General features: G+C 52.3%; 1 pseudogene; it reads right to left on the bottom strand.

The window, feature by feature from the left end:
- Nucleotides 1–5,441: 5,441 nt before the first annotated feature.
- On the bottom strand, nt 5,442–8,137 carry LOC134149756 (C-signal-like; annotated as a pseudogene).
- Between the last annotated feature and the right edge of the window lie 1,357 nt (nt 8,138–9,494).

Genomic DNA, 9,494 nt, shown 5'->3' with positions numbered 1-9,494 from the left:
ATCAAGGAAATGCAGATACTGTATCAATTTCTACCTACCTGTTTATTTGTTAAAAATTCATCTAAAAAGTTCAAGTAAATGTTCATCATTTCTTAGCCAAAAAGACACTTCTGAAGTCAATCTTTACTAAAAATAGGCAGTGAATTTTTCTCTCGTAATACTAAAAGTAGAACGCCTTCTTTGTAATAAGTGATAGCATCTTTAAAATTACCTGAGATCCCCAACTGGTAATATGTGATGCAAAGAGCACACTCACTCTCCTCACCAAAGCTTGGCCAGCATAAAAGGGACATCTCAAGGGTCTGGTCACTCAATATAAAGTCTTTACTAAAATGTGTACAATCCAGAAGAGAGTCAAGTCTCCAAGTAAGCTAAAAACTGATGAAAAATCCTATTAGAACAACAAAATAGATTCAAAAAGAGAAGCTACTCCAAATGTTCTTTCTCCATATTAAGAAAAGGTAATTTCCAACCAGTAACAGGAATACACTTTTCAGAATTGGATGTTAGAAATCAATTCTAAAATGTGTAAGACCTGTCTCTTCATTCCATTTCCTTCCTTCCCTTTCTTATCCTTTTATTTCTTTGACTGTGGCAAAGTTGAGACTCTCAGCTGTTCACTTTGCTTTTAGGAACCAATTCAGCCATTGCATAGGGGAAGGTGATTTGGTTGGCGTAGCAAAAGAAATAAGCTCATCCCACACACCTGGCTCTGATCCTGCATGCACCTTGCACACTGGGCTGCTGGCATGTGGGAAGGCAAGTGTGCACTCTACTATGCAAGTGCTTTGGGTCTCAAAGGGCTACCGATAAGCATGCCATGACTCTTCCTTGTTGCAATGACTCAGGTAGTCCAAAGAAATTAATCATTCACCAGAATGGTGAAAGATCCCTCATGGTGAGTGACAGCACCTGGAAATTGGTTAATTTTATCCCCTCAAAAGGTCACTGAAGAGTATGCTGTGAAATGTCCTGTACCCAGCCACAAGTGCCCTCTTGAATCCTGAGGAGAAGCTACACGCACACACCAAAGATGCTGATACTGTGCATGGAGTGTGAGGATGAGTCAGCTGGGGAAAGGATTTGGACTTCCAGCAATATCAGTCCCAAATTGAGCAGCACCTGAATGTGTCCAAGCTCTGTGCTGGGTCCAAAAACCTCAGCACAAAGGAAAGCCTAACTCAATATTCAAAATCACAAACAATTTAAAATTTGAGCCTAATGTTGAGAAACAGCCATTGATTTTATAAGGCAACAGCAGTAATAATCTTATAAAGACCTGTGCTGCCCCTAAGGGTATTTAATTCACATAGGGCAAGCCCAAAACAAATTTGCTCATCAAATTCTCCCAGTTTGTTTTCATCACACCTTTATGAAGTCCTGAAACAGCTGCAAAACTATGGGAAATTGTGTTGTGGAAGATCAATTTAAGCACAGATTGCTAAAAAGGAGAAAAGATGTCAACCAGATCTCTGGTTGAGAGATCTGTATCTTCATGTAATTCAAAGATAAAATTAATCTATCCACCAGATTTTAGCAGCCCCTATAGCTGCTGTGCAGTGTGGATGGACTCTAGAGCATAGTTTTATTGTTTCCCCAAAGATGATGTCTCTCATTGAAACACGTACATCCAACTGGGGTTGGTTCCTAATGGCAATGACATGTAAAATAAATGTGAGAGCCTCAGTATGTAAGGACCAAGAATCTATTATAAAATAAGGCCTGTGCAGTCATAAATTCCTTGAATATATGAAGCAAATGTAGTTAAACTCCTCTTAAGAGTGGTCTCCTATATCATTAAAAAAGAGCTGGATAGCAGTTTGAAACATTGGATGAACCTTCATAAAAACTGCTTTACTTTACTTTAAACCAATCATCCTGCTTGAAGTGAAAATATGTCTTGTTAAAGCATCCAAGCAGTAAGGCTATATCCATAAACTCAGCTAGGCATCCTCCCAAGGGATGCGTTACATATATTCACAGCTAAGTCTGTGAAGCCCAGGCTTCTGGGCAAAACCAATAAGCAAGGACAAGCTGCTGCTCATTTTGATGTGTTTAGCACTCTGATCTACTCAGACCAATCCTTCCTTTTTGGATAATACTTGTTTAAAAAGAGTTACTCCAACCACAGCAATATTTCTGAGGGCACACAAGGAAGGCATGGGGTATTCAGGGTTATTTTGGTGCTGTAAATTGGAGGTGGGAAGAAGTGAGCTATGTTAGAGAGCTGATGAGCGGTGTAGCACCATTAGGGAGGCAAGGACCCTATCCCACAACAGGGCAGGATGCCAGGCAGTACCCAACTCCCGCAGCTGTGGAAACTGTCAGAGCTCTCCTCCATGGCCTTTTTTACGCTGGCAGACACACTGAGTTTGCAGAGCATCGCAGGGGCAGGCTATGAAGACCCATCTGAAAGGCTAGGGCCTGAACCTGCTCATCAGCAACGCAGGCATCGGCTCACATGCCACGTAACTGTGACAGATGGGTAGTTGCAGAACACGTCATTTGTGATGCATCTCAGGAGAAGAGCTTCACGATGAGGAAAGACTTCTTTACTGTGAGGATGACAGAACACTGGAACAGGTTGCCCAGAGAGGTTGTGGAGTCTCCTTCTCTGGAGATATTCAAAATCTGCCTGTCCGTGATCCTGTGCAGCATGACCCTTCTTGAGCAGGGGAGTTGGACTAGATAATCTCCAGGTGCTCCTTCCAATCTCAACCATTCTGTGATAGCCTGGGGATGTGCCAGGAGGATTGGTGTGCTGGCCTAAGGGACAAGATTCATGCTGATGAAACACTAGGATAGATGTGCTATCGCAAGAGGTGTGCAGCCCCCAGCAGAGCCTTCTATGAGACATGGGGTACTGCAGCAGATGTGCTGTTGTGATGGATACGTCACCACTGTAGAAACTCCAATGACAGAGGTGCCATGCTGTATCTGCTATTGCAGTGTACATGCTACCTTGATTGAAGTGTTTCAGGACGGACTAGCTACTATGAGAGATGTGCTGCCCTTGGCAGAAGAGTCGCAGGTGTTATTACAGGGCCATAGCTGTGCCACGGCAGCAGATGTGGCAGAGTATCCTGAAAGAGAGGATATTGTGTGATGCCACCTGATGCTAGGACAATATGGTGGGCCAGAGCTGGCAGCAAGCAGGCAGTAAGCTGTGGTAGGCCAGGTACATGGATAGCCAAACTCTCTGGTCAGACCCTCCTGCTTTCCGTGCAAGTCTTGGTCCACAGCAGTGATGTTGACCCTTGTCCCCTTCTGCAGGCCCCTCTGATGGTGGAGCACAGTGTATGGGGCATCCTAACCATGCTGGCCAGCCTCTAGCAGGACACTACAAGTACCTTCTTCAGCCAGGAAGGAAACAGCGTGTCCTGGTGATAGACTGCTGGCCAGGAGCTGGAGCTGTACTGGAGCCCCATGTCCGCTGTCCCTGCCAGCCTTCCCCTCACCTGTCCGCTGTAGCGCCCACGGTCTGCTGCTCATCTTTTGCTGGACTCAGGCTGCCAGGGAGACAGGAAGGACATGAGAGTCAGCTTCTCGCTCCCTTCTTTCTTACCCCATGCATGGAGTCTTGCAGTGCCCCTGTCCCCCTGCCTCTGTAAATGGCAGGAGCTGACACCTCTCTCCTCTGGCTCTGCATGCACAGCCTTTTGCCAGTATGGGGCTTGTGCCAGGTGGCCTGTGCCTGTGATGACCCAGCTCCCTGCTCCTGTCCCCCACAGCAGCTGCCTGTGAGTGGGCAGCCCTCACCAGTGTGCTCCTGGTCCCCCATCCTGGTTACTGTTTGTGAGTGGCAGGTGTCTATCCCCGCCACGAGACCTGCTACTGTGCCCTCCCAGACATGGGGCAGGGCATCCCCCTGTCACCACTGGCATGAGGCTGTGTCCCTGCAGCAATGCCTGTGAAGGGGTTTCTACCCAGCCAGCGCTTCCCTTGCCCATGCACCCATGCTAGCTTGCTGCCCGCAGCCTTTTGCAGCCCACCCTTCGGGCAGATGCACGGGCCCTCAGCCCTTCCTGGCCCAGCCGGGACCTGGTGCCTCTTGCTGCCCTCCCAGTGGAGGCCAAGGGCCACAAGCAGAAGCTGGAAGTGTCTCTCTGCTCAGGCATCTCTGAGGAACAATGGAGCCTGCAGGCAGGAGAGGGGCCAGGCCCCAGCAGCCCCAGGCTGTCATCATGAGGTCTGACTGTTGCCAGGCTCTGTCAACCCCATATGTCACCATGGAGTCAGATCCGGTTGGCCCCAGGCTGTCACCGTGGGGCCAAGTCTCACTGGCCCTGGGCTGTCACTGTAGAGCTGGCCCCAGGGGAAGAGTGAGGACCCAGTTGAGCTGTCATGTCCCCACATATCCACAGCCCAAACTGCTGGCGACCCCCAGGGACGTGCTGGGAGCCCTTCTCCACCCTCGACATGCATGCTGCCAGCAATACCTGGGGCATGTGCTCAGTCCCTCTCTGAAGCGGGTGGCCTCAAGCGCACTGAGCCTCCCTCCTGCCCTCCCAGGGGCTGGGGGTCACTGTCCTCAGGCTAGAGCTCCCCTGTTCCCTGCAGGAACCTTGTCCAGCTGGGCATGCCCTGGGCACCATTCCCTAGCCCTCGCCTCAGCTAGCAGCCTCCACGTCCTGGGTGAGCTGCATCCGCAGAGCATCCAGACAGGGACAGGACATGCCATCCTGAGCTCCCTGATGGGTTGGTAGCTTCTGGCTGAGCCTGAAGGCCAGCTCTCCTTGCTCTGCCCCCTGACCGTGCGAATGCCTTGCGTCCCATCTTGCATCACTAAGACCAGGAGTTCCCGGTGGGCTCTGGACCCATGGGAGAGGATGCAGGAGGCAGGACACAGTTTGCTGTAGAGCAACCCTTTTGCAGCCCCACCTGGGGAGAGGGCGCATGAGTTCCCATGACTCCCCAGTCCCACTGAGCTATCCCAGGCTGGAGTGGTGTCCACGTGGCACGCGAGCACAGCCAGCTGGGGGAAAGGGAGCCTGACGGCTGCTCGGGATCTTTGCCAGCCCTGTGCTGCCTTCCCTCAGTACCCATGTGGGCCCCACAGCTCCTGGGGTGACGCAGCTCCTCAGAGACGGGCACCAGCCTGGGACACCTGCCCCGGGATAATTTGCTTCCTGGAGACCATGTTTCCAGAGCATGGTTACCTTCCCACAGAACCCACAGGCCATCACTCATGGGGATCCCCATGCACAGCCATGAGTCAGGAGAGCTAGCCTGGTGGCACTGCTACACAAAACGCTAAGGAGTCCTACCTAGGAAGAAGGCTGCCCTCGGCAAGTTCATACCCCCCACACACATCCGGCTGCAGTCACAGATGGACACGGTAGCACTGCTGCTCATGGACATGGGTTTATTGAGGATGTGGGCACAGTGCAGCAGCAAAGGGACCTGCTGCCAGGATCTGGGCATGACGCTGGGCTGGTGTCTCACCAGGGCAGTGCTTTCCCTTCCCAGTCCAGGAAAGTCCCCATGTCCTTCTCGGAGAGGGAGCAGAGCACATTCAGCATTCCTTGTACGCTCATGTCCACCGTCAGTGGGGGCTGCAGGGACAGAGCAGAAACACAACTTTGTACTCAAGGCCTTCTAAGGGTCTGAGCAGGCTCCTGCTTCGGCCAACGCCTCCCTGAGCCCGTGGCTTGAAGCTCACTGGGGTGAGTGAAGCGAGGAGACACTAGCACTTTGCAGGAAGGCTCCCTGCCTGCCTTCTCCTTCCCTCCTGTGCCACAAGCTCCGAGCATTGTCCACACAGCTCCACTGGATCCCGGCAGCTCTCAGGATGTTCGGTACACAGGACGCTCTGGGTTCCTGAACAATGAGGTTCTTCTGGACCTGCCCCAGAAAACATCCTCCCTTGTGTCCTGCTGAGTTCCCTACGTCCGTTTGCACCCAGCCAGGGTGGAGAGCAGCGCAGAGGATGCCGTGCTGCCGGTACCCCAAGGACTGGCACTTGGTGAGCATGTTCAGAGCAGCCTGCAAGGAGGCACCACTGTGGGGAGGAAAACAGTGCCCTCCCCCAGGGAACATGTGCAGACCCCAAGGCAGGGGCAGAGGAGGGCAGGCAAGCAGAGCTCCCTGCGACACACAGTGCTGCCACAGTCTCCAGGCACAGGCACTCAGCACAGCTGAGAATGACACTGGGAAGTGGCATACAGCATCTCCTGGCATGGACAGGAAGGAAGCGAGTGCCGTGGGAGGGAGAAAGGGACTCCCGAGAACCGTTGCAAGTGGAAAGAGATGGCAGGAGGGAGGGAGGGGAGTCACAAGAGGGATTGAGGGGATTTGGGAGATAAAAAGCTTGGGGGCTCATGCTGTGCCAGCACAGCGTGGCAGTACCTTGTTGCAGCGGTATGAGATATATTGCACATTATCCCAGAAACATATTTTCTCAATGGAGCCAACAATGCTGGACATGTTGATGATGGCTGCCTTGCTGCAGCTCAGCTCAGAGCTCGAGCTTCCCTGGGCAGCCTTCTTCAGCAAGGGCAGGAATGCCTGCAACGAGAGGAAAGAAGGGCCTGTGCAGATGCACTTCAGGAGATTCAAACTGCTCCTTCCACACTGCATCATGTCAGCACCAAATCAGTGAGCAGATTCCTGCTCTCGCAACCTCAGACCACCAGGTTCCTGCTCCTTGGCACTGACCCATGGCTCCTTGCACTCCCCATCTGAGCTGGAGAGTACAAGGCTGTTGTCAGGACGAGAGCCCACTGGGCTCTGGAGCAGAGAGCAGGCCCTTCCCTTCAGCCCTTCCCACCTGCCTCGGATCTCCCAGCTCCAGGAGCTGGAACCAAGGGGAAGCAATGTTCCCTGGAGCAGAGCTGCAAAGCCACAGGTGGAGGTTCTCACCTGGCTCACCAGCAGGGGCCCAGTTGTGTTGGTGGCATACACCTGGGACATGTTCTCCACAGTCTCAGTTTCCAAAGAGCTTGGTTTTGCAATCCCAGCATTGTTGATGAGGAGGTTCAGCCCAGAGCCCTTCAGGTGCTCCCTGACTCTGGCTGCAGCTGCCTGGATGCTGGGGGGTCAATGACTTCTACAGAGCCAACACAGAGCGAGGTAAGTGCCTGCTTCCCTTTGTGCCTCCCTGGCATGATGGCCTGATGCGAGGGCAGAGGAGCCCCATGTGCCCTCAGGGATGTGCTGGGGCAGGAATCAGGGCACGTGGGAGAAAGGGGGCCCCATAGGAGAGAGGAGCCCAGGGCCTCTCCCTGCCAGGCAGGAAGGCAGGAGTCTCTGGCATGGCTGGAGACAGGCTGTGGGCAGGAGTGACAGCAGTGAGCCTGCTTCCCCCACTACATGCTGGGACTGTTGGCACCGCTCCCACCTCTCACTGGGTTGCTGCAGTGCACACAGCATGCCAGGTGAGTGGGTGGGCTGTGGGAGCAGACAGTGCTGGTTAATGAGGGGAGCCTGGGCAAGGGGCCCTCACCCTTGGGGCACAGCCAGGAGCACCTACCAAGCAGAATGATGACCAGGTTGGGGTGCTTGGAGGCCAAATGCTGTAACTCCTGCAAGAGAGGGCACAACAGAGAGGCAGGGACACCTGGGCAGACGTCAGCTCTCAGCCTGTGCCAGGCACAGCCACTGTCGCTCCTGCTCTGTCCCTGCACTGCCCCATGCCCAGCAGCCTACCCTGGGTGCCCTGCTCCAGCCGGACACGGCTCCATGCCTCCTGCACACATCACATGCCACTACCTCTGCCCTCCTGTTGCAGACACAAGCCTTTCCCTCTAGCCCTTGAGGAGATGAGTGCCAGGCTGTGCCAGGAGCTCCCTGCCTGTCCTCCAGGAGCCCTAGCCTCTCTGCACACCCCATGCACAGCTTGCTGGGCTGCCCTGTGCCCTGGCAACTGCAGTGCAGGGTTGCAGCTTCCCATCTGAGCCCTTACAAATCTTCTCCTGGCCCAAACATGCCCCCCAGGCAGCATGTGATGACCTGTGCTTCCACCCCCCAGCAAAGTCAGCCCCACTGAGCCTCACCTGTGCTCGCTCTCCCTTGGGGTCCTGGCAGGCTGCAAAGACCCACTCGGGTTTGGCATCTGCAGGAGCTGCTTGACAATTCCCAGGCCAATTCCTCGATTGGCCCCAGTGACCAGAGTGGAGCGGACACAAAGCCCTGCCATGGTGCTGCTCCTCCTGCCTCTGCTCTAGCTTGACTAGCTCACTCAGATCCTTAATGCTACTTATAGCTTGTTCGACTGCCACCCCACCCATTCAGGCTTGCACAAAGACTTCGCTCTAGGTACAGTCTCTCCACCTCTCTAGGACCCAGTTCCTGCCTGGGCACCAGTCCTCATCGCTCCAAAGGCCAAAAGTCACTTAACTTTCCCAAACACACAGAACTGACCTCTAGGACCTTCGCCCTGTGAAGCAGGAGCCCAGGAGCAGGTATGCTGAGGGAGGAGGAAGGGAGCAGCCAATGGAAGGGATGCAGGGTGCCCCATGGCTCAGGTGGGCCTGACAGCTTCACAGCATTTCTGTGTCTTTCCCATGTAACACCAGTTGGAGGTTGAACGTATTCCCCTTCTGCTGGTTTCCAGAGCCCTTCAGATGCAGCTGGAGGAGGAATCGTGAGGAACTTCAGCTAAGGCTTTTATTCCTTCTGGATTAATTATTCACTGTCCCTCCTTCAGAATGACTCCTCAGTACTTCACCTCTGTACAGCACAGCTGGAGCTTAGATGGAGGTGCACAATGCCCTTTAGTTGCTAGTGCAGTGCATAAATATATAGTATCCGTTAAACAATCATCAGAATTTTGCTTGTTATCAATAAATCATCTGCATATTGTATTAAAATCGAACCACCAGGAAACTCAATATCTTTCAAATCTTTTTTTTTTTCAATATTTGAGCGAATTTGGTAGAGACCCAGTAACCCTTGCAGAAGTCACGTCTGTGTTAACGGCCGTCCTTTCCAAGTAAGGCAAATTAGGGCCAGCTCTTTTCATCTATTGGAATGCTAAAAAAAAAATTGCAGCAGTTAAGTGATCACAGTAAAATATCCAGCCCAACACAGTGTTTGCAGAAGGATCAGGTACCACTGGAGGAGGAGTCACCATATGTTGATTGATAGTCCACAAGTCTTGCACAAAGGCTATGCTGGATCTCCAGCTCTATCTAGTTTATTCTTTTATTATTATTATTCTATAGAGCATATGGAAGTATCATATGGTAAAACACATACTCTCAGAATCCCCAGCTATATCTCAGTCTATTTATTTTTGTATGCTTTTCCTGGCTTCTTGGGGAACTGGATACTGTTTTACTGCTAGTGGGGTTCCTCCCTTTGTTTTCAAGATCCCAGGTTGGGCTGAAGCTGGTAAGTCAACATCCGTACTGCTTTTACTCCAGTTAACACTTTGGGTACTTTCACCCTGGGGATCGAACCTTAGGTTTAATCACATTCATCCCCGTAAATATTGAACCCGTTTCATTGGGTGATAAACACAGTTCGACATCCAGGGTTTGCAAAAGATCTCT

Source organism: Rhea pennata, chromosome 21 (genome assembly GCF_028389875.1).
Source record: "Rhea pennata isolate bPtePen1 chromosome 21, bPtePen1.pri, whole genome shotgun sequence".
In the NCBI taxonomy this organism is placed as follows: Eukaryota; Metazoa; Chordata; class Aves; order Rheiformes; family Rheidae; genus Rhea; species Rhea pennata.
The sequence above is the reverse complement of the archived record's forward strand: the minus strand, read 5'-3'. Positions and strand labels throughout refer to the sequence as shown.